Genomic DNA, 25,582 nt, shown 5'->3' on the forward strand with positions numbered 1-25,582 from the left:
AGGGTAATGAGCACTTTTCATAGTAAGCATTGTTACCTCCTCCTTTATTTTCCCCCTACTATTACTTCCCTCCCCGCCTTCCCAACTCATCCAGCCCCCCCACCCTGACCTTGTAATGTTCATTTTCAGTATAGTGTCCTATACATCTCATTGTCACAATGGGTCAGCCTGCATCCCCATTTTAAGCGGTTCTGTAATATCCCTTCCCCTCCCCAAATTACAAAAATGTTTATACAAGGTGCAGAACACCAGCATAAAATCCAGTGGAAACAGAGGTTATACCATCGGGAAAGGACGTACAATAGAAACTAAAGAATCACATAGTGCATTGTAAGTACATTAATAACACTTGCAAGAAAGGAAAACAAACCTCTTGACCCCATCTTAGGGTTCATTTTGCTTAACATTATCTCATGTGGTCTTATGTATATAGCCTTCGATTTTCTCTGCTTGTCCTAGATATGTACTAGTCACTGCAAATAAGGGAAACCTTGGGATGTATATTTCTTTGGGCCTAGCTTACTTCAGTTAATACAATTTTTTTCAAGTCTTTCCATTTCCTAATGAAAGAGGCAATGTTATTCTTTCTGACGGAGACATAGAATAACATTTTATATAATTATATCTATCTATATGTATGTATGTATCTATCTATATATATCTATGTAAATATCTATGTATCTATGTATCTATCTATCTAGATAGATAGATAGATAGATAGATAGATAGAGATAGATAGATCTATATCTATAGATAGATAGATACATAGATAGAGATATATCACATTTTTATTGTGAAAATGCCATACAGAGGTGTTACAATTACTTGGACAAGATAATGAGTACATTTCTTATCAAGCATTGTTGCCTCCTCCTTTGTTTACCCTTCCCATCCCTTCCCATACCCCACCAACCCCCATACCAGATCCTGCCCCCACCCCTGACCGAAATTTTAAAATTCGTTTTTCGACATAATGACTTGTACATCTCATTGTTGCAATGGGTCTACCTGTATCCCTAGTTAAACGATTTATTTTTCCCCTTACCCTCTACAAATTAAACCAACATCAAATACAGTGAAAGCAGGGTTTATAGCGTGAGGGAGGTACATACAAAGCAACAAAGAAATCATCTTATAAATATGTTAGAAACAATCACATTTTAAAAAACATTTGAATACTTATTTTGGGGTTCATTTCCCTAATATCAACTTGTCTGACCTTTTCTTATTGACACAGACATATACTAGATATTGCAAATAAGGGAAACAATGGGACCTATGTTTCTTTGGGCCTGGCTTACTTCACTTAATATAATTTTTCCCAAGTCTTTCTATTTCCTAACAAATGGGGCAATATCATTCTTTTTTTCTTGATCAATTCATCTACTGAAGGGCATCTGTGTTGGTTCCATATCTATGGTGATTAATGCTGCAATAAACATGGCTGTGCTGGTAGCTTTGGTATGACCTTGTCTTTGATCGTTTGGGTTAATGCCCAAAAGTGGGATTACTGGGTCATAAGGGAGCTGTATGTGGAATCTTTTGAGGAACCTCCATACTACTTTCCAGAGTGGTTGAACAAGTTTACACTCCCACCATCAATGCAGTAGGGTTCCCTGTTATTACAAGACTTCTTGATTATAGTCATTCTAGCTGGGGTGGATGGAATCTTAGCGTTGTCTTGATTGGCATTTCTTGAATGGCTAGAGAGGTTGAGTATTTCTTGATGTCTATTGGCCATTCGTATTTCCTCTTCAGAGAAGTCTCTCTTTATGTCTGTAGCCCATTTGTTAATCAGACAGTTGTTTCTTTGAGGATTTGTTGTTGGGGGATTTAGTTTTTTGAGTTCTATGTATATTTCAGATATGAGATCCTTGTCCTTTGTATGGCTAGTGAAAATATTCTCCCAGTCCTTGGGCTTTCTGTTGATCTTGCTAGTTATGTCCTTTGCCTTGCAGAAGCTCTGCAGTTTCATGCTATCCCATTTGTCCAAACTTTTTTTGATTTGTTGTGCTTCTGGATCTCTATTAGGGTTCCTGTGCCAAGGAACCCTAAAGTTTCTCCTATTCCTTTCAGTAATGTTTTCAGGGAGTCTGCTTTTATTTTGAGATATTAGATCCATTTTGGAGTTGATTCTGGTGCGGGTGATATATATGGATCTAGTTTTAGTTTTCTACAAGTGTTTAACCAATTTTGCAAACACCATTTACTGAGAAGGTTATCTTTTTTCCAATATAGTTCTTTAGCTCAATTACTGAAAATTAGGTGGCTATAGGTCGGTGGGATCATTTCTGGGTCTTCAGTCCTATTCCATTGGTCCTCAGGTCGGTTCTTGTGCCAGTACAAGCTGTTTGGATTTCTATGGTAGAGTAGAATTTGAGTAGAGTAGAGTTTGAGTAGAGGAGAGTTTTCTATGGTAGTTGAGTTTGAATTTTGGTATTGATCTTCCTCCAGCACTGCTCTTTCTACTCAGGATTTTTTTTTTGCTATTCGGGGTCTTTTATTCTTTTTTTATATTTTTATTTTTTTATTGTGAAAATACTGTACAGAGGGATTACCATTACATGGGCAAGATAGTGAGTACATTTCTTATCAAGCGTTGTAGCCTCCTCCTTTTTTTACCCTTCCTATCCCTTCCCAGCCTCCCCCGCCCCCCCCCACCCAAACCTCCCCCACCACCAAAGTTGTAAAGTTCGTTTTCGACATGAGAATGTGTACTTCTCATTGTTGCAACGGGTCCACCTGTATCCTTATTTAAATGACTTGTTTTTCCCCTTCCCCTCCACAAATTATACTGACATCGGGGTCTTTTATTGTTCCATATGAATTTTTGGATTGCCTGTTCTATTTCATTGGAGAATGAGGTTGGAATATTCATAGGTATCTCATTTAATTTATACTTAGCCTTTGACAGTATTGTCATTTTCACGATGTTAATCCTCCCAATCCAGGAGCATGGGAGGTTTTTCCCTTTGCTTAGTTCTGCTTTAATTTCCTTTCTCAGGTTTTAAAGATTTTGTCATAGAGTTCCTGTGAAGGTGACTCTTTTGTTAAGTTCACTCCTAGTATTTTATTTTTTGTGGAACTATTACAAAAGGGGGTGCTTTCCTAATTTCAGCCGTGCTCTTCTCTTACTGCTGTAGCTAGGCATTCTAATACTAGTTTAAAGAGGAGTGGGGAGAGTGGACACCCTTGTCTCATTCCTGAATTTAGAGGAAATGGCTTTAACTTTTCACCATTAAGTATAATGCTGGCTGCAGGTTTGTCATATATAGCCTTTATTATATTGATGAATGTTCCATGGATTCCTAGTTTTCGAAAGCCTTCATCATAAAGGGGTGTTGGATCTTGTCAAATGTTTCTTTTTTTGCATCTATTGAGATAACTATGTTGTTCTCATCCTTGCTCTTGTTAATGTGATGAATTATATTGTTTTGCATATATTGAACCAGCTTTGCATCCCTGAAATGAATCCTGTTTGATAATGGTGTATGATTCTTTTCATGACTTGTTGAAGTCGATTGGCCAACATTTTGTTGAGAAGTTTTCTGTCAATAATCATCAAAAAATAGGTCTATAATTCTCTTTTTTGATGAGTCCCTGCCTGGTTTGGGGATGAGGGTTATGCTGGTTTCATAAAAAGAGTGTGATAGTGAATTTTTGCTCTGCATTTCATTAAAGAGATGGAGAAGTATTGGTGTGAGTTTTGCTTTGAAGGCCTTGTAGAATTGAGCTGTAAATCCATCCAGTCCTGGACTTTTCTTGGGTGGGAGGTCTCTTATTGCTGCTCTATTTCGATGCTTCATATGGGTCTGTGGTTTTAAATCATCTTGGTTAAGTTTGGGCATGTCAATATTTGCTAGAAACTAGTCCGTATCTTTTAGATTCTCAAACTTATTAGTATAAAGGTTTGAGAAGTATCCCCTTATATATTATGAATCTTGGCTGTTTCTGTAGTTATATTTCCATTGTACTCTCTTGAGTTTGTTTATGTGGGTGTGTTCTCTTTTTTCCATTCCATAGGATTTGTTAAGGGTCTGTCAATTTTATTTTTTTGAAGAGCCATCTCTTTGTTTTGTTAATTCTTTCTATAGTTTTTTTTTGGACTCTAATTCATTTAATTCGGATTTAATTTTATTTGCTTCCATCTACTGGATTGGGGTTTGGCTTGTTGTTCTTTTTTTCAAAAAGCTTTAGTTGCCTCATTAAATTGTTGGTTTCAGATCTTTCCAATTTGATAATGTGCAAACTCAGAGCTATAAACTTGCCTGTGAGTACTGCCTTTGCTGTGTCCTAGAGGAGCTGGTAATTTGTGTGAACATTTTTGTTGAATATCATGAACATTTGATTTTCCTTTCTAATATCTTCCATGACCCACTGGTGGTTCAAAATTGTGTTGTTCAGCCTCTATGTGTTACAGTATTTACTTTGGTGGCTTTTGGTATTGAATTCTAATTTTTTTCCCTTCTGGTCTGAGAGAATGCAGGGTATAATTTCAATGTTTCTGAATTTAGACAGATTTTCTTTGTGGCCTAGAATATGGTCTAATTTGGAGAATGTTCCATGTGCTACTGAGAAAAAGGTGTAATCTGATGGGGCTGGGTCAAATATTTGGTAGATGTGGGTTAAGACTAGTTGATCTATGCAAATTTTAAGATCCGAAGTTTCTCTGGTGACTTTTTGCTGGGTGGATCTATTTAGTGGGGATAGTAGTGTATTAAAGTCCCCCACAATTAATGTCTTTGGATCTATGTGAGATTTGAGAGAAAGTAGCACTTCTTCTGGTGCTCCATTATTTGGTGAGTAGATGTTTTAAATCATAATATCCACCTGAAGGAGAGTTCCCTTAATTAGAATGCAGTGACCTTCTTTGTCAGTTCTCATTGATTTTAATTTAAAGTCTATTTTATCTGACATTAGTATAGTAACTCCCATCTCTTTATGGCGGCCATTTGCTTGATATATTTTATTCCAGCCTTTCACTTTCAGAATGTTCATTTTTGTGGGTAAGTTGTGTCTTTTGAAGAAAGCAGATAGAAGGATATTGCTTTTTGATCCAACTGGACAATCTATGATGCTTAACTGGAGAGTTAAAACCATTAAAATTGTGAGTTAGAACTGAGAGGTGTTTGTCTGTCCCTGCCTTCTTATACATTTTTTGGGGGAGAAGCTGTGCCTTGGCTGTTCTTGTTGTGATTACGTACGTGTTTTGTACTATTTATAATATGTGTATATCATACATAATGTATGTAATACATACTATATCTATAAATATATAAGATATATATATATATATATATATATGAGGAATTTTGCTGAGTGGCTTCATTCAAATGGAAAAACCGTTAGTGCATTTCATGTGTGCAGCAGCTTGATGAGAGCTGATTTCATTTTACAAATCATTGAGAAGCCAAGGAACCTCCTCTATGCACACAGAATAATAAACAGTAGGGCCAGTTTTCAAGCCCAGAGGCTGGATCCTCAACTACTATACCACCTTGTCAACCAATGCCAATCTAAACAAAGGAGTGGAAAGAAGGGTGCAGCTGTAAGGGATGCAGCTGGTGCTTAATGCAGGTATAAATCAAGGTGTAGACTAAATATGATGCCCTTTTCCACTGTGTTTCTCCTCCTACCAACTCCTACTTTTCAGGAATTAGGTAGTGATTCTTGCATTCAAACCTGCTCTGGAACTGGAGCAAGTGTCAGGCTTGACCACATGCCCAGGAAAAGAATAAAGACTGGACTTTTTTCCCACGCCGCCATCCCCACCCCCTTGCCCTCTGGCTATTACCTTTCATACAGGTAATTTCTGTATGAAAGGTAATTCCTGTATGGATAATTCTCAGCAGCAACGCTAGAGGGTAGTCAAGTTCCTTCTGGCAAACCACCAATGGGCATGTATAGCTTTGAAGCCTCTGACTGGCAAAGAGGTTATGTTTTAGCTTCATGACAAAAATCAGCATGTTAACATTTTGAAGTGTTTGACATTGAGGAAGCACTTACTCCTGCTTAACCCGACGCTTCCCAAAATTATTTGAACACAACACACTCATTTTGTGATTCTTCCTGAATTGGACAGGATTATTCAGGACAGCCTAAGTGGAATGCCCTGAGGAACCCATACTTCCTGCTTCCTGGTGGCCATCCAATGGAATTCCTGGAATTCTGAAGCAGAGAAGCCTCCATTGTGTAATGGACAAACCCTACAGACCCAGCCCACCTCAAGAAAGCAGGTGATCTCCTTTGGTTGACCCTATATCTAGTAACTGGCTCCAAGATGGGCCTCCCCTCCTTCCACCCCACTCTTCCTTTCTTTTTTTATATTTTAAAAGTGCCAAAATACACAGATTATCAATTCAGAACCCATCCATATCCTCCCATATCTAAAGAAGTTAAAATGCTCCATATTATATAAATGCTTCACAAGTAGTATTTTTATTGTTTAGGAAACCCTGAGAAAAAGAAATGCATGTACAGTTTCCTGACAGATCAAATCACTCTCTTAAATCATTGTGATCAAAAGTGAGTTGAATTCATGGATATAGAACGTGTACATGAAGGAGCTAAATGTTTTATCAGAATATTAAAGTCAGATTTATTTTCTATGTATTTGAAACTTATAATGGGACTGTAAGCTGAGTACATCTGACAAATTATACACACCAGGAAAATAAACAGTCTCACAAGAACTACATGACACTGCAAGAGCTGACACCTGAGATTTGCAGAATCAAAGTCTGCAACTTAAATGGCAAGAAATCTTAAAGTTAATTAATTTTCAAAGGTGAGTCTTAAGGTGAGTTTTAGAAGAGAGATTGGAAATGCTTAGCTATGTCCGAGTTCAATATTGAAAGAAGCAAATTCAAAGAGGTACCACCTCTTTCTCATGAGTCATTCAAAAGAAAAGACATATTCAGTTTACAAAATGCAAAAAAAAATCTATTAAAATGGTATAGAATTGTTTGTAATGTCCAGCACACTTGACAATATAAAGAAAATTATTTTAATTCTATAAAGACAGGAGTTCTTATATTAAGCCTAGTGATAAACTCCTGAACTATTAAAGGACTATGATAACTAAATCCAGAGACATTTAAAATGGGCATAATCATATTGCTATTGCTTTCATCAAGAGGAAAGTAAGTCATCTTGAAAACATACATGTGAATTTCTGAAAATTATTTTCCTTTCACATTTTTACACACTGCCAAATTTCCATAATGTGTGTGTGTGTGTGTGTGTGTGTGTGTGTGTGTGTGTGTGTGTGTGTGTGTGTGTGTGTGTGTGTGTGTGTGTACAGAGACTCGAATGCAAAAACACAAGGCCTAAGGTTATCTATTGACTTTTTCCCTCAAGATTTGCACTCTACCCACTTGAACCACATCTCCACTTCTGGCTTTTTGCTGGTTAACTGTAGAAAAGATTATCAGATTTTCCTTTCCAGGCTGACTGAATCTAAATCCTCTGATCATAGCCTCCTTCATAGTTAAGATTAAAGACATGAGCCACTCGTGCCTTGCCATAATCTTTTTATACACAGACACTGAGACATTCGAAATTGTTGAGTAAGAAACTTTACCACAAGGCACTACTTTTCTTGTAACTTTTAAAACTGCAAATGTATCTTGCTGGATTGATTTTTGTTTGAACCTGATATTTTTTACACATTTCACATTGCTTTTGTCAGGGTGAAATAGGAAATAGGCTTGATTAGATACATAAAAAAGTCTTAAAAATCTTATGATCTTTCCTGCCCACCCTGGCTTTGAACCATGATCCTCAGTTCTCAGCCTCCTGAGTAGCTAAGATTACAGGCATGAGCCACTAGCACCCAGCTGAAAATTACTGCTTTAAAAAATGGCAAAACTATTCTTGACAAATATCATGAACAAATGTGGCCCCATTGGGAAGAAGCCCCTTTGCCTCCAACCATTGTCCCATTCGTTGTAAGTGGATCCAACTACAGTATTGAAACCCACCTATGTAGACTAGACTGAAGTGCACAATAATTGCTGTTACTCTAATCAACCATTTTGGGATGCCACAGGCACTCTGCTCTGCCCAGTGCCTTTCTGTTCCCTTCACTCTATATCCTGGGTTTAGGCCCCAGGTCCAATCTTCTCAAAAAGTCATGGACTCTTGTTAAATAAGTCATTACAAGGGATTTCATGCTTTGCTGGCTTTATACTTCATGCCTGGAAAATACACCAATGGTGTATTTGTGGGTGGTCACCTGAATCAAAATTGGAGTACTGTTTCTGTGACAGGTAATAGCAAAATCAACAGTTACCAGAACTTTTCTGCACCCCTCTTCCGGTACCTGATGGAGAACCAAGGCTTCCTCTAACCATCTGGTACTCTTTGGTCTTCAAGATGCTTAAGCAGCCCTCCAGTGCTCCTCCTCTGCTTTCCCAATAGATGTAACCACCATTCTCAGGACTGGAAATGTCTAATGATGAGTATGCCACCAGCTACCCCAAGTGGTATATCCCAAAGCTAAAGGTTTTAAGTCTTGATGTAACTTATTTTCATGTATGGAAACAGAACAATGAAAATTGCTGAATTTTTTGTAAGACAAGGGAATTGAATCTCATGGAATGAGAGTTATATGAGAGAGAGAGAGAGAGAGAGAGAGAGAGAGAGAGAGAGAGAGAGAGAGAGAGAGAGAGAGAGAGAGAGAGAGAGAGAGAGAGAGCTCGGCTAGATGAGGAAGCAAAGGCAAGAAAGGGCAAGGCTCTGATTTCAAAAACTGGTATTTGTGGGGGTGCAAAGAGCTATTTTTGGAGCTGCAAGAATTGTATGCATTGGGTATCATCTCAAATCCAATTCATAATTTAAAAGTTATATTTTATCCAGTATTATGAGCTGTTTTACCTTGTGGGATCAACTTGCAACAAGAAAGTGTGATCTATCATCTTCTATTTATTTGACTGTCTGCCTGGATGTCATCTACATATTTTGCAACCACTTAAACTAAGAACATGAACTCATGTTCTTTAGGATTTGTTTGCTTGCTCACAGCTGACACTCTTCCAACTGAATCAGGCCTCCATTCTGTACTTTGATTAGTTAACTACAGATGGAGTTTTGTGGACTTGTTTTTAGGAGTTTCTTCAAACCATGATTCTCCAGTTCTCATCCTTCTGAGGTAAGATTATAGGAATGGGACAATGGTGGAAAGCAAAGGGGCTTCTTTCTGATGAGGCCACAGTTGTTTACTTGTCAATAATATTTGCTATGTTTAAAAACCCCAGTAATTTCCAGCTGGATGCCAGTGGCTCATGTCTGTCATCCTAGCTACTCAGAAGGCTGAGAACTGAGGATCACGGTTCAAAGCCAGTCTGTGCAGGAAAGTCCGTGTGACTCTTATCTCCATTAAACCACCAGAAAACAGGTGCTGTGGCTCAAGGGACAGAATGCTAATTTTGAGCTGAAGAACTGAGGGACAATGTCAACCCAGAGTTCAAGCCCTATGACAAACAAACATTAATTTTCAAATGCAAGATTATAGTAATGGAGAACTAGTTTTGAAAAGAAAATTCAGGACAGCACCTTGGACCTCAGTTCAAACCTCAGGACATACAAACAGGGACACACAGGCATAACTTCAAAGTCATAAACACTATGCAACCCATCTCAGGACACAAGGCTCTTTTACATAGCTGCTGACTGTTCCTCTCATATACAAGCATCCAAAGAAATTATTTTCTTTTATTATACAGTCTTGGCGGTTTCTTTGAATAATCAATTCAAGGTTGGAAACCATACAACATAGAAGATAAAATAAACAGATGGATACACACCTATAATACTTTCATTCAGGTGTTGGTAGGAAGCTTGGAGGTATGACTCAACTGTGGCTGGCACAGCAAGACCTATGGCAGAACAACACTGAAACATCAAAAATGAATGAATGAATGAATGAATACATTTATTGTCATAGTCTGAAACCTTATGGCCCTCACAATTGTCCTGATCATGATAAGCATCAAAGAAAGTGTTTTTCTTATGGCACACAATGAAACAAGTATACTGATAGCAAGGAGCCTAGCATGGCTGACCTGAGGCTGAGCAATCTGAAATAAGCCAGTACTCTTACCCCTGCAGGAACTTTCTGGTGACAAACCAAACCAGTCATTGTTCAAAGTAGCTTGGCCTATAGCTTCTGTAAGCACACTTACCTTGCTGGGCCATTTCCTTCACAGTCTGCAATTGCTGAGAAACTGTCACAAATCTCTAATTTTCTTAGGTTGTTCACTTCCCTGAACATGCCCTTTGCAGAATTACTTCTTCCTAGAAATTTATTCCATACCACTATCTCTCTCCCCATCTAAACTTGCTTACAAATACCATGTACAAGTCTACATTGGGTGATTAGACTTTAGAGGGGGATGCCTCTGTGTAAGAATATTTTACCTTCAATAGCTATATATACAACTACACATCCACATGTGTCTTTCCTCATGGCTATTTCTACTTCCTGTGCAAACCACATGTTTGGGACCAGCCTAGGCAGAAATGTTTGCAGGACCTCAGCTGAGAAATGAGCACATTTGGAGGAATTACTCAAGTGGAGGAACACTAGGAGCACAAGGCCCTGAGTTCTGTCTCCAATATCACACACACAAAAAGGCAGAGGTTTGTTTGGTTTTTTTTTTTTTAGAAAATCGAGGAAATACAGGCTTAAATGACAATATTAAAGAACTGCTATTAACTTAATAGAAAAGATGAAGAATAGTAAAGTTATAAAGAAACGTCCTTATTTCTTGGAGACTTATACTGAAGTGTTAGGAGTGAATTCTTTAATTAAATTTAATTAAATTCTTTAATAGCAACAGTAAAGTGGATAAGAAATAAAACAATAAAATTTGCACAATTTTTAAATGTGCCTGCTGATAGGTAAATATTCCTTATATAATTTTTCTCTACTTCTGCTAGGCTAAATTTTTTTTTTTATAATATGTATGTAAACATCTCTAAACATCCAGGAAAGCCAGAGAACACACCAAGAATATTCTTGGTGCAGAGGCACAACACCAATAATGAGTCTCCACATCTGCAGAACTGGTGTCAAGAAGCTACCGATTGCACAGTGCCAGGGGCAGACACCTCAGCTGGAGCTGCCACCCACATCTGCCATGGTAGCCATCATTAGGAACACTGCCCACTGTCACTGCTGATATCTTTGCCAGGCAAGAGTCTAAATGATCCCTTCCTGAAAAGCCTTTACCTGACATTTCAATTGTGTAGAAAATGAAACAGGCACAGATTTGTTGATGTTAAAATTAAAGTGTATCTTTATCATCAAACACTTTCCAGAGAGCAAAATGCAAAACCATGAGTTAAAAGAATGACCATAAAACATACTTAACTGGTATTGGTATAAGCAATGAAAACATAGATCTAGAAATATAAAACAAAGAATTTAAAAATCTATGTTTGAGAGTAGATTCCTTATATAAGTGCTGAGCTTCTTTGAGAGTGTTATACAACTTGATATATAGCATTATTGGTCAAGAATTAAATTTCACTATTTGAAACAGAACATAAGGACTAACACATGGATACTATTTTATAGCTTATCAAATACTTCTTAAGGTATTAATATTGATCCTTTAATCTCTTTACACAAGTTTAAACAAGAGGTGTGAAGCTTCAACAGTTTTTTGTAAAAGATATAAGAAGATAGCTAAGTGACTAGATATGTTAATCATTAACATTAATAAAATGGCTTTTATCTTAAATAGATACTGCTTTAAAATGTTGATCTTCTCTAAGAATAGGGGACTTGAAAAGCCAAAAAGAATGGCAAATGTAAGACATATATGTACAACAAACACAGACAATTTAGTGACATTGAGCCCTCTGTGGTCTAGTTCTTGCTACTAATAGCCAGGACACAGCCTGCTATAGAACCCACACTCCAAAATGTTACCCCAGTAGTTAAACACTGAGCTGAAGAACAAAATGGCTTCTGACATGGAGCCTCATCATTTTGACCTAGTAAACTCAGACTTCATTCAGAGAAGCTTCCTAGCAATAAGCCACTAAGGACAAGAGAGTCTTGAGCTGAACTAAATAGAAAAGAATGGAGATCAAGGGGAAAAGGGAACAAGAGTGAGATATACCTAAAATGATCATGTGTTCCTGTTCTCTGAGTCCAACCAACTTGTGCCATTGTCCCAGAATAATTATTAATAGGGTCCAATTTTCAGTATTTAAGTAATTCTGATTGGGACAATGAATACCGTGGAGAAAGCCTAGAAACAATGAGAGTCTGAAGATGTGTGCATGTGTGTGTGTGTGTGTGTGTGTGTGTGCGCACGTGTGTGCGTGCGTGCTTGTGTGAGTGTGTGTGTGTGAGAGAGTGTGTGTATGTAAAGGCTAACCTTAGCCAAACAGGGCCCAGAAGCCACAGGGAAGAAATTTACTTCATCCCGTGTGTATAAGGGCTCATTGACAATTCATAAGCTCAATAATCACAGGAGTAGGAAATAGTATTTTATAGCTTGTCTTTAAGCAATAAGACAGAAAATGTGAGTAGAACAGGAAAGAATTCAGGTGTCAAAAGGTGTTCTGTCACAGGACTACTAAAGGCAACAGTATCAGATGTAGAGTGAAGGATTGACTCCCACCCTATTGTCCCAGGTCCATACAGATGCCAGACAAATTCCCAGGTATGTTTGTTTGATGTGCCTGAACCCAGCTGTGAACATCCCATGTGAGCTCATTTGAAAGGCACAATTCACTAGACTAGGCCCTTTCATTCATCTCTGCCTCCTTGCTCAGATGAATAGCCAAGCTCCTAAACACAACCTCCAAACTGTAGGAAGGTCTGTGCCCCTCGGTGTTCCTCAATAAAAAGTCCTCACCTATTGACAATTGAGTCAAGCCTATCCCCTTTCAGTCCTCCTCCCTTTTCCCAATATTGAAGGTCTTAATAAGAGCCCGTAGAGGGTCCAATGAGAAGGAAGTTGTACAAACAAATGACTGGGAGTCACCTCTTTGTAAACCAAGTCTGCTGTACTCCTGATTAACTCTACTACTGAGTACTTACATGCTAAGACTTGACATTGAGAGAAGAAAGACAAAAAGCCAACATAACAAAACACTCAGAAAGTGCTCAGAATTGTATGAACATGATCCTGCCCTTAGGAAACTTACAAAATTCACTCCAAAGATTCCCTCAGTAGGTTTATAAGGCACATCTCTAATAACAAGAGGTCTCTGAAAATAGTTGTTCCTTCATAATTACGGGACTGTATCCATTTTGAAGGCTATGGATTATTTTGCTTTTGAGACCTCAATTTATATGCAACATTGATCAGTGACTGACAACAATTTGAACAGAGAAGAATGAGATCTTTAGGAAAAATGAATGTAATACTTTCAGCTTATCACCAGAAGTATGTTGTTAGATCACAGAAAGTGATTTATCGAAGACCACTCTAAAGTCCCAGTAAAATCAAAGGAAATGCATAACAGAATTACCTATTTTGTAATTTCTAATAAAGGAGAGAATTCAAAATTTTAGAAATCCTAGAAACAGGAGACCTGGATGAAATAATTAAGAGTCTGTGGGAAGCTGAAATGCTGAAGATTCTGGACTTCTAAAACCTGCCAGGAAATATGCATACCCAGATTGTCATAGATAAACATTTATTCAAAAAGAATATGGATGGTTTCTCTAAGATATAGCTCTTATTCCTTCAGTAGACATTAATATCCTTTGTTGAAAAGCAGAAACTTTTAACTCCACCCAAGGAAAAGCTAAGCAAAAAAAAAAATCAGACCAATATTAAACACCTATAGACAGGTGAAAATGAAATACTACCCGTTTGTTCATTCCCCCTTAAAAATGTCTGCTGACACCTGGACACTGATGGTTCATGCATATAATCCTAGTTACTCAGGTGGCTGAAACGTGAGGATCATGGTTCAAAGCTAGCATTGACAAAAAAAGTCCATGAGAATCTTATCTTCAATTAACCACCAATAATCCAGAAGTGGGGGTATGGCTCAAGTTGTAGAGTACTAGCCTAGAACAAAAAAGTTCAGGGACAGTACTCAGGTCCTAAGTTCTACCCCAAGGTTGCCACACACAAAAAAGTCTGCTGACATCTTACATGAACCTAACCAGAGAACAAAATGAATAACATCTCTGTTCATTAAGAAATAGGCACGGTGGGGGAAAATGCCCCCAGAAACAGACAATGACCACAAACAATGAAGAAGTTTTTCAAAGCCAAGGATGGGATGGTGCACGTCTGTCCCCCCAAATCCCAGCTACTCAGAAGGTGGAGATCAAGATGATCAAAGTTGGAGGCCATCTTGCACAAAAAATTGAAACATCATCTCAATAAACTGGGTATGATTGTGCATGTATCCCATCTCAAATCCCAGGAAGCTGTGGACAGGAGGATGTTGGTTCTGCCTAGTCAAGACAAAAAACAGGAGGTCCTATATAAAATATAACTGAAGCTAAAAAGGAGTAGAGATGTGTCTCCAGTGGCTGTGTGAGCATGTGCCCGGCAAACTAGTCTTGAGTTCAAACCTAAACAAGATAAACAAGCAAACAAATATGCAGATGGGAAACACATAAAATATTAAATGATTACCTGCTGTAGCATTTGGGAGAAAAACTATCTTCACACTCAGAAGACAAACGTGAAGTAAACACAGATTACAAGGCAAGAGTTTCTATAAGGTCAAAAACAAGAAAGAAAGGAAGGAAGGAAGAAGATAGGGAGAGAGAGAAAGAGAGAGAAGAAGGAAGCAATGAAAGAAAGAGAGGTAGGGAGGGAAGGGGAAAGAGGGAGGGAGGGAGGAAGGAAGGTAGACAAGACTGGGAGCTGGTCACCTCAGCTGCGGAATAAAAAGGTTGACTCTACCATAGCATGGGGTGTGTTTCTGAATGGTTGCTTGCAGTCCTAGGGATTGAACTCAGAGCTCTATAATTGCTGGACGGCCACTCTAACACTTGACTCGTGCCTCCCTATAATCTTAATATGCTTCCCAATTAATGGGATGACAGGCACAATACAAAATTATGAGGTGATCACTGCACACAGCTAAATGTTCTGCCAGCTTCATCATGGGGTGGCCACAAAGTCTATAACACATGGGCCTTTAGGGAACATTTCAGACTCAAACTTCAAAGATATACCACTTGGTATCACAATAGCTGAATATCACCAACATTAAACAAATTAATCATTACTTCTTTTCTATCAGAGAAGTAAAAGGACACAGGGAAAATCCTGTTCCTTTTTATGACACTGGGTATATGCCAGTTATTGGCAAACTAGCTGAGCCTCACATTTCCTGCTCAAATCCTTCAAGGGAGAGGTGAGGTGAGCCACAGACTCTCATGCCTTTAACTTGTCAAGATGAACAGGTGGTACCTGGGTCTTGGACTCCCACTAAGAATGGAGTCCTGGGCAGACTTCAAGAACACACTCATCTCCCCCTTCTGGAGTGGCTGGATGTGAGAACCTGGACACTGAGCAAGTATTCTTTTGTAGCAGGAACAAGTTGGAACTTTTTGACACTCATTATGAGAGGCAAAGAGAAAAAAAACTCTAGGTTTTCTTTTTTTTTTTTTTTTTTTGGTCGGTCGTGGGGCTTGAACTCTGGGCCTGGGCGCTGTCCCTCAGCTTTTCAGCTCAAGGCGAGCACTCTACCACTTGAGCTACAGCGCCACTTCCGGTTTTCTGGTGGTTTTATTGGAGATAGGAGTCTCGTGGTCTCTCCTGCCCGGGCTAGCTTTGAACCGCGATCCTCAGATCTCAGCCTCCTGAGTAGCTAGGATTACAGGCGTGAGCCACCAGCACCCGGCTCTAGGTTTTCTTAAAATCAGGAGAAGACACAGTTTTTTCTGGTCCCTTGTTGTGTACTTTTACTTCCCCACATTGACAAGAAGGTCCACAGAGCCAAGCATTTCCCATGTTATTTCCCAAATACTGCATGTTCTGATGAAACTGTTTCTATAAACATCACTGGAGCCATCTGCAAGCAGTGAAAAGCATCTTCAATGACCCACAAAGTGACAAGTGACAGAGCTGGAGACATAGCACAACTCAGTCCTGACTGTCCTAAAAACTTAGGGCAAGCCATAAAGGGGCCTATCCAATACCATTCCACCAAGGACTCAGAGAAACCTGGTATTTCCTAAGTGACAGAGCCATTCCATCTCCTGTCCTGGGACTACTTAGAAACCCTACTCTAAGGGCCACAGAGCTGTAACTCCTGTGATAACCTCACCCCCACAAGTTTTGTGCTCTTAATAAGGCTAAGAATATTTCTTATTGGGAAGGTGATGACAACAGATCAGCTAAGACTCTGGGAGAGTTGTCAAGTCAATGGGAAACCTGGTGAACCAGAGAGAGACCGTGGCTGTGATGAAAATAAAAAGAAAATACACTTTTAATGCCCTTCTTTTAAAGGTGTTAGTAGGTATATGCTAAAGGTAAGATAGACACACATGCTTAGAGACATTTAAAACATTGTACATTAAGGTGTTGGTAGTGTTCCATCCTTTCTGCTGAGATATGGAATTAGTTTTTCATCATGCTTTATCTCTATTACACACATTTTCTACAATGCACAAATTGTATTTATTCTGAGGAATGTACTACTGTTTTACTTATATGAATACAAAAAAGACTCATATCTATGCAAACACTCTCAAGAGTTTGTGCCCTATTTGTAAAGTCTTTGTAGCAGTTTTGATTAAACCCATCACACCCACAGCTAGCTCTGTTTTAGAGCCCCATGGGAACCATGATCCTTCAGAACTAGAGAAGACAATGAGCCATTGTTCCTCCTTTCAGGCCAATACTGTGGCTCCAAAACTGCTATTTATCCCTTTATGAGTAAGCAAAGAAAACAGGCTTCATAAATAATTTGATGTTTCAGCACTTTCTTCCAAGACAAGCATGCAGGCTTCACACAAAAGACAGATTTAGTAACTAACTCAAAGACCTCGGCTAACTGAACAAGGAGCTTTTGATGCTGGAACTCAAATTGCACTAGTGTAATAGGATCTGATTGGGGCTAACAGGAACCATTTAGTATTAGACAGGCAATTTGGCACCAAGGAACCAAATAGAATAGTGCACAGCTTGCCAGGGCCTCAGACTCTTCCCAGAGACCACCAAAGAAGATCTCATCCCCCAATATTCAGAACCAATATTACCTTCCTGTGAAGACCTAAATATTTTTCATCTATTTTTGGTATGAACTCAAGCTAACCAATCCTTCTTCCATGTGCCCTCTTAACTCACTTATGAATCACCTACAGTAATTGAGCACTATGTCTACTACTGTGAGTACACAGAGCAGTTCTGTACTGGGCGCCATTAGGTACTCACTGAGTACTCACTCTGAAGTCCTCAATGCTCCAGGGTAACAAGGAAGCTGGACTTGTAGGCTCCAGGCACCACATCCACAAGTATGCACAAATGAGCACTAAAGGGCTGATGAGATTGTCAGGCACCCTAATGCAGCAGCTGTGTGCATGCTATGCTCAGGCTTGAGTTCCCTAGTAAATCAAATGCCCAGAGGGGTGACTGGTCTGGAGCTTCTTGGAGATAAGTTTACCCCCAAGTGAGATAGGGTTCTCAGCCATCAATCAGGAGGCCGGGTTAGTATACCAACACACAAGAGACAAGGAACATTCAAGCCGAGCCCATACTCTCTGCAGCCAAGGGTGCCATCCAGTAAAGCCAGAGGCAGGTAGCAGAGGCTCTGACACAAAGCCAGATTGGAAGCACTATCTACCACATAGACAGACCTCCTTAGGACAAGCTTAGAGAAGGATTCTGTTTCTCACACTCTCTTCTCTTCCTCCTGCCTTCCTTGCCCAGATGAGGGAATCACAGCATCACCTTCTCAGCAAGACTTCCAAGTGGATCTCATAGACACAAAGCAAGACCATCAGGAAAGAAAACCATCCCAATTTCTCAGAGGAGGAAATGCAGGCTGAGGCCTGGACATGTTTATAGGAGACACATCTGGTACCTGATGTTGGCCCTGCCTTCAATGCCAATATTCATTGCCCTGCACTGCACTGTAGAAGCTATAGGAGTCTTCTACAATTACAAGGAACATCTGGGATTCTGGCACATGACCTGAGCCACTCCTGCTTGACCTACAGCTTCATATCTCCCCTATTCTCCATCCATCCATTCAAAGCAAGACCTGGGAACTGGGAGAGGTTAGCTCTGTCTTCTATTCTGCCTAGGCTTTAAGAGCTACTGAAATATCAAATCCCCCATGAGGGCTGGGTGCTTCATAGATAAAGTCACAAGAGAGCCAGGCCTCCAGAAAGGACATATCTAGGTGGGCCAGGGGTATGCATATCAGGAGCACAATGTGTCTCAAGCAATGCAGATCTCTCCTGAGACCTTCCTAGAACTAGTTACTCACAGAAGACCAGGGACCTACACTTTGGGGTCACCCAATGCCTTTTAATGGTCCCTAAACACTTCCTTACAACTCTATACATCCACCATCTCATTTGCACTCCAAAACTCCACACGCAACCTCATTAAGAGTCAGTAATTGGTGAGAAATATTGATACTTCAAATTAATTGTGTTATTAATACTATAACCAATCATAGGGTCCTAAAATAACTCTATTTTCTCTATATAAACTATACTATTAGTGCCATTAAAAAACAATTGCAAATAGACTTGTACTATATGTGGGCAAAAAAAGCAATTAAGTGAAACTCTTGAAAACTAAATGTATAACCAACAGCATATTATCAACATTTACATAATTCACATTAAAATAATGACATCCTAAAATATATTACTTTTTTTGAGGGGGGTCCCGTCGTGGGGCCTGAACTCTGGGCCTAGGCGCTGTCCCTCAGCTCTTCAGCTCAAGGCTAGCACTCTACCACTTGAGCCACCACGCCACTTCTGGCTTTTTTCTTTTTGCTTATATGGTGCTGAGGAATCAAACCCAGGGCCTCAGGCATGCAAGGCAAGCGCTCTACCACTGAGCCATGTTCCCAGCCCCAAAATATATTCATTTTAAGGGATAGACTTATCAATAAAATATTACATACCTGGCTGGGAAGTTGGCTCAGTGGTAGAGCGCTTGCCTTGCATGCCCGAGGCTCTGGGTTAGATTTCCTCAGGATCCCATAAGCAAAAATAAAAAAGCTGGAAGTGGCGCTGTGGCTCAAGTGGTAGAGCACTAGCTTTGAGCTGAAGAGCTGAGGGACAGTGCTCAGGCCCAGGTTCAGGCCCCTCGATGGGACCCCCCCAAATATATATATATATATATATATATATATTATATATTATATATTATATATATTATAAATTATATAATATATATATATATTACATTCCTTTTAATACTCTGCTACAGTATCTCAGGGAAATAAAATGTAGGTCTATTCATCAACTAAATACACAATCCTTTCCCATTAGCTTTTATTAATAAAGGAACTACAATTCAGTCATAAATAGGCAAATTATTACATGATTTGAGGATTAGGATGAAAAATTTGATACATAGCAGAGGTATATGATGCAGTAAAACCAGCTGGTTTATATTTTGGTCATGTGTGAACTGCCCATAGAGTAAAAGGAAGAACTTTTAGTGATGGAAGTTAAAATAAACTCTATTTTGGAACTTATTTTTCAAGAGGAAAAAGGGAAAGTATTTCAACAGAATTAAAGAGTACCAGACCCAATGAAAGGCTCCTTAAATCATGGAGGCTCTATGTTTGCTGTGTAGAAACCTCACCCCTACTTTCCCATAATCCTTCTTCCTAGAAATGATTCAAGAATTCATAGTACTTTTCCAACTCTCTCTTTCCCAGCTCTCCCTTTCCCAACTCTCTGTCTTTCCCAGCTCTCTCTTTCCCAGCTCTCTCTCTTTTCCAGCTCTCTTTCCCAGCGATCTTTCTCACTTCTCTTTCCCAGCTCTTTCCCAGGTCTTTCCCCGGCCTTTCCCAGCCGCGTGGAGGGCCAAGATGGCCTGGTGCCAGCCAGAACAATGACTAAACCTACCCCTTACCTGAATACCAAGTGCTTGGTGCTGTTCTTACTCAGCTACCTCTTTTTAAAAATCTAACATAAATGGTGTCGTGACTCGGATAAAGGGCTTAAAGTCAGGATAGGTGGGATTCCTCTCTGTTTTTTTTCCTCTTTTTTCTTTTTTTGCTTGTTTTTCCCTTTTTGCTCTGAGGAATACCCACAGTTCTGATGGCCTTTTGCGAATTGGTCTGTCTGCTGTGGACACATCACACCGATACCATTACTGGCCTTCACATCCACGTCCACACCACTTCTCTACTCTGGTGAGTGAAATTACTCTCTACAATTCTCAGTTGCTCAGTCTCTGTCCAGACATGGCACCATGCCAGAGAGCTCCTACAGCCTTTAGCTGAAAGGCCGCTCACCTCTGAAGCCGAGGATGCTTGGTTTTGGGACATGGCCTTTTTTCTCTAGAGGGCTCTTGGGGAAGTCAGGATTCTGCTTCTGCCTGGTGAGCTCTGGGGTGCTGTGAAACCCCTTTGAAATGCCTCCTGCACTCCCTGGAAAGCCAGAGAGCCTAATTTTTTGTCATTCTCAGATGTACACACTTTTTGCTACTTCAATGGTAAATGGTCCGAAGTCAGTTTAATTTCAGGCTCTCTTTGCTCTCTCTCTGCCATTCATGTCCACCTTCCCTATCTCTCCACTTCTCTTTTCTACAACATTTTGGCTTGTGCCCTGAAGAGTGTGATGCAGGCTGGGTCCTGGGGAACCCCTCCTCTAGGTTCCCTCTCAAAGGCTAGCCAATGTAGGCTTGATGTATTTGTTCAGGGTTTCTTTGCATTCTTTCAGAAATTCACCGTCTTTAGTTCGCCATCTTGGCCACATTGTGACCCTTAAACTTCCACCAAGCTTACTACTCCATCCATCTATTCTAAGGTGTCTTGCTAATAAGTTGCTCTTTTTCAGGCCCTGGTAAGTGAGGCCCAACCATCTGATGTGCTTTGTTACCAAAGATGTATACACACTATTGTCAATGCTTGATAGGAAATGTACTCAGTATCTTGCCCATGTAATTGTAACCCCTCTGTACAGTATTTTCACAATTAAAAAAAAATTCAGGTTTTGAGTTTTGCCTTTTTTGTTTTATGTTGAGTATTCTACTACTGACTACGTGGTTTTAAAATACTGGGCCTATCTGTGCTAAAATTTTCATCACATCTAACAAGTTTAGTCATTGCAGAATATTTGTTGGTCAATTCTTGATAAGGACCAGGTAAGCTCTATTCTCTATTCTATTTGATCTCCTTGTTGACTTATTTGAAATAATAAAGGGCCTTTGTGGCAAAGATTGCAGTTCAAAGCCAGCCTGGGCTGAAAAATCCCTAAGACTCCATCTCCCAACTAACCTGCAAAGAGACAGGTTGGAAGCATGGCTCAAGACTCTTATCTCTAACCAGCCAAACACTGGAAATGGTACTGTAACTCAACGTGATAGAGCACTAGCCTTGAGCAGAAGTGCTCAGGGATAGTGCCCAGGCCTTGAGTTCAAACCTCCTTGAATACCAACTGTGACAAGCCATCCCAGCAACGAGCACCTAGACTCAGCCAGTCTGGGGAACAAGGGACCATGGATAGGTGTAAGAGGAGATGTTGTCAAACAGCTGCTTTGTGCCTGCCCTTTCAAAATTAACCACAGTTGGGAGGTCGATAGAAGTAAGAAGCCTGCCCATCCAATGTCTATACCGGTCTACGTATTAACTGAACAGGAATTTATATTCTTGTCTTTGTCACTTGACTTATCCTCTACCTAGTCGCCAGATGTCATAAGTAGCTAGGGACATTTCGACCAACATTTTCAGCCCCAAGTCCTTCCTCTTGCCATTTATTTGCTCTCTAGTATTTTTTTCCAGCCCCTCAATGCGTCATGAGACCTCTCCAGAGTTCACCTAAGAATTCACACCACCAAGGGACAGCAGCTGCTCACTGCCTTCTCTGGGAGGGGACCAAATTTCAGACTTTTATCCCTAATGTCAATGCCCCTTGTCAGCAGGAAGTAGCCAGAGAGAATCCGTGCCCCATTTCATGATTATTAAAAGACTGGAATGTAAGGTCTGCTCCTGGATGGAGAGCAAAGTCTCCACTGAGTACCTGCATTACCTAGGCGCCTGGAACACCTGGAAGAGGTCACATTTGCATTCACTGAGGTCACATCTGAATTTGATGTGGCCACACCTTTCTCCACCCATACCCCAGATAAGGCCTAACCCAGGCCCAGATGCTCTCTTTCCCAACTCTCTCTCTTTCCCAGCTCTCTCTTTCCCAGTTCTCTTTCCCAATTCTTTCCCAACTCTTTCCCAGGCCTTTCCCAGGCCTTTCCCTGCCTTGTGGAGGGCCAAAATGGCCTGGTGCCATCTTGAGTAAACCTACCCCTTACCTGAATACCAAAAAAAAAAAAAAAGAATTCATAGTAGTTCTTAATCTAAAAACATAATATGGACAGGTTTCTCAGCAGAGGAAGCAGGAAAACCCAGACAGCCCTTCCAATATTCCCATGTGGTGTTTCAAAAATCACTAATGATGAAGGAAATGGTGGCCTTGAATTTCAGGAAGGCCATTCAGTGGGCATGAGGGGTTTATTTAGATTCATTCTCTTAATTTGTGTACTTTTGGCATTATTGGCATCTGACTCAGTGTTTCATTCTTGATAATCAAATGCTCTACCACTGTAGCCCTGCCACATCCCTTTGTGTGATGCTTTATGCCAAGACCAGACATTCTGTTATCCTCCTACTTGCATGTCATGCCACACTGCGATGACAGATGCATGCCACCATCCTCAGCTTTTCAATTTTTTCCCCATGCTATCCTGAAAGGTCAATGCTCCTGATTTTAGCTCTTCCATGCAGCTGGGATGAAATTTTTATTAAAAACAAAATTAAGAGCCTAAATTTGGTTTTTAAAATGTTCAATACATGTGTTACAATTTTCTCCCAAAACATAAAATCCTGTGCTTCTAACTTTAAAATACTTAGCCAGCTAAGGGGTATTATGCATTTTGAATGCCTAACAACCACCCCAAAGTAGGCTGGCTACACACATGCCCATCACATCTATGTTCATGATTTGCCCAATAGTGACTGCTCTGACCCTGAGCCCCTTCACTTTCTCACAGTCCATCTCTAAGCAATTCTCAATAAAATCTGCACGTCAAGTACCCCATTTCCCAAACCCTACCTGCATCATGACATATAGAACCCACCTCACCTGAGAACCTGCAATTGTTCTCACCAAATACCTGGCAGACTCACCTATGAAACCACGAGCCTGGTTTGGTCATTCACTTACATAACAACGTGACAGCTTCCTGGCTTTGTGGAGGGAACCTACACTGAATCATTGTGAAATAGCAGTCAAAACCGTGAAATCAACAACAGATACATGCTTTGTATCTGGTGAAAGACTGTGCTCAGGGAAGACTCAAAACAGTCCCTCCAAACAGACAATTCACTATGACAAGTGTAGTGACCATTGGATTCACAATCCTGTGTGCACATACTGAGTTGGAATCTCCTTCTCTACAGGCTTGATAAGCAAATAGTCACTACACCCCCTAATATGGTGACACCTTCTCTGAAACCATTTGAGGTCTGAGCGACATGGGAAGAATTGGACATGGATCAATGGAAGCCACTGCACAGCCCAAAGTTCCTCAGGGGTCTGGAAAGGGACCTCTCCTGATGGTGAAGGATATCAAGGCCTTTCTTTCAGGAGCCAAGGCAAGATAACCCTGACTTCTCTGCAGGTGCAGACACTTACTTTGAGATACTCTCGCTGAATGACACCACCACACAAGTGGAAGAGTGAGGTCTCCAGAGAATGCACTTAGGGAAGAACAGTTGCAAATCGCACCATAGGTTGGATCTGACAGGAGCCTGCTGTTCACTGGCACCGAGGTGACAGGATAGCATCCCATTTTCCAGGCTCTATGGTAGCACAGGAGGGGGGCTCTGCCTTGGAATGCTCTGTCCCCCATACTTTATTGGTTCAACAGATGTGAAATCCACGAATAGAATTCCTCAGAACCTTCTTGAAGGCCCTTGGTGTCTTTCTCATCCAATCGCTGCCTCCAACAGTGACTGGAAGTAGCCTCAGCTTCTGAAGGACCCCCCAGCTTCTGTCTGACTGGTGGCTTCCAGTCAAGCACATAGGCACTGGTCCTTTTCTTGAATTAGATGGGCCTCACTTGTCTCATCTGAGGGCAAGCCACAGAATTATGGCTTGAGTCTGAAGAAGGTCTAGTCACTGCCACCTTTGAGCTGCCATGTGTTGAGGCCACCAGAGACCATGTATACACGACAGTCTCTGAGGACTCCACACACAGAAGCCCAGTTATTCTAGCATTTCAGGTGCCCTGCCAAACACTTAAGGGAATGGCTACAGGACCAGAAGACCAACTCAACAGAACCAGCTTAGACTAACTTGTGATATTTCAAGATCATGATGTTTCCTTTGCTCTCGACACAAGATAATTATGCCAAATGCAAAAACAGAGCAACTGCTATCCTGTCACAACTAAAAGTGTGGTGTTCCCACTATCTGTTTCAGTGGTGCTGTCCTGGGACTGGTTGCTCTGCCACAAATTGGGTGTCTCATGCAGTCCCTGACATCTGCTCAGGAGGTGGGAAAATACAACCACCTACATAAAAGGGAAACAAATCACACTACTTTGGCTGAATTTGAACCATGATCCCTCACATCTCAGCTTTCTGAGCAGCTAAGAGTATAGCTACGAACCCCAGCTCACCAGAAAACACCAAGTGTTTATTCTTAATAGCAAAGTGTATGCCCTTAGAGCAAGGCATGCAGGCTGGTGGTGAGGGCCTGGCTTTGAATCCTGGCTTGTTTGATCTCATTGGTAGAATATGGTGGTAATGGGATTACCTTCCTTAGCTGGGTACTGAGGGGGAACTGTGGGAAACTTAACATATTAAAGACATTTGGGACAATGACCAATGTCAATGGTCAATAGACAATGGCCAGGGCGTGTGGGCATGATCAGTTTGAAGGGCAAACATTCTGCAAACAATTCTTATTGCAAACACATTGCCTTCAAAGCCGTTGCATGATTTATTAAAAAGGGAGTAAGGGATGCTAGTCTGGTTCTGGAAACAGACATAACCCAAATTGCTGCCAATTCCTCAGTGAGACCTGGGAACGCATGATCAATAGGCAGAAAGTGGACCACAATATGTGGGTATGGACAAAGTTTGTTGACATATCACATGCTGATTTACAGCATACAGACCTAAAAGTAGATCTTCAGACAAAGAGCAGAAAGTTAACTTTACACAATTTCATACGAACACAGACAATTAGAGGTAATTTTAAGTCAGTAAGCAGGAAGAATTAAACCTTGTCAACAAATGTGAAGTAGCTCCAGTGATCAAAGGTTGCAAAGAGTAAGCAAGGCACAGGTGAGCTTCCTTAGACACACAAAGAGAGTCTCCGGGCATTGTTCTATAGAATTACCAGGGGAGAATAATGGCACTTCCTGCAAACTTTCACCTGAGTCTG

General features: G+C 40.4%; 1 long non-coding RNA gene across 1 annotated transcript in view; it reads right to left on the reverse strand.

Moving 5' to 3' along the window:
* Positions 1-4,629: 4,629 nt before the first annotated feature.
* Positions 4,630-25,582, reverse strand: part of LOC138813395 (uncharacterized) — a 31,379-nt gene continuing 10,426 nt past the window's right edge. Inside the window, exons 2-3 of the long non-coding RNA XR_011367770.1 lie at positions 9,807-9,894; positions 4,630-5,082 (exon numbers count right to left, since the gene is read on the reverse strand). This is a non-coding gene — a long non-coding RNA (uncharacterized lncRNA). The remainder of the gene's footprint in view (positions 5,083-9,806; positions 9,895-25,582) is intronic.

This window comes from Dipodomys merriami, unplaced genomic scaffold (genome assembly GCF_024711535.1).
Source record: "Dipodomys merriami isolate MVZ:Mamm:240054 unplaced genomic scaffold, mDipMer1.0.p SCAF_596, whole genome shotgun sequence".
Classification (NCBI taxonomy): Eukaryota; Metazoa; Chordata; class Mammalia; order Rodentia; family Heteromyidae; genus Dipodomys; species Dipodomys merriami.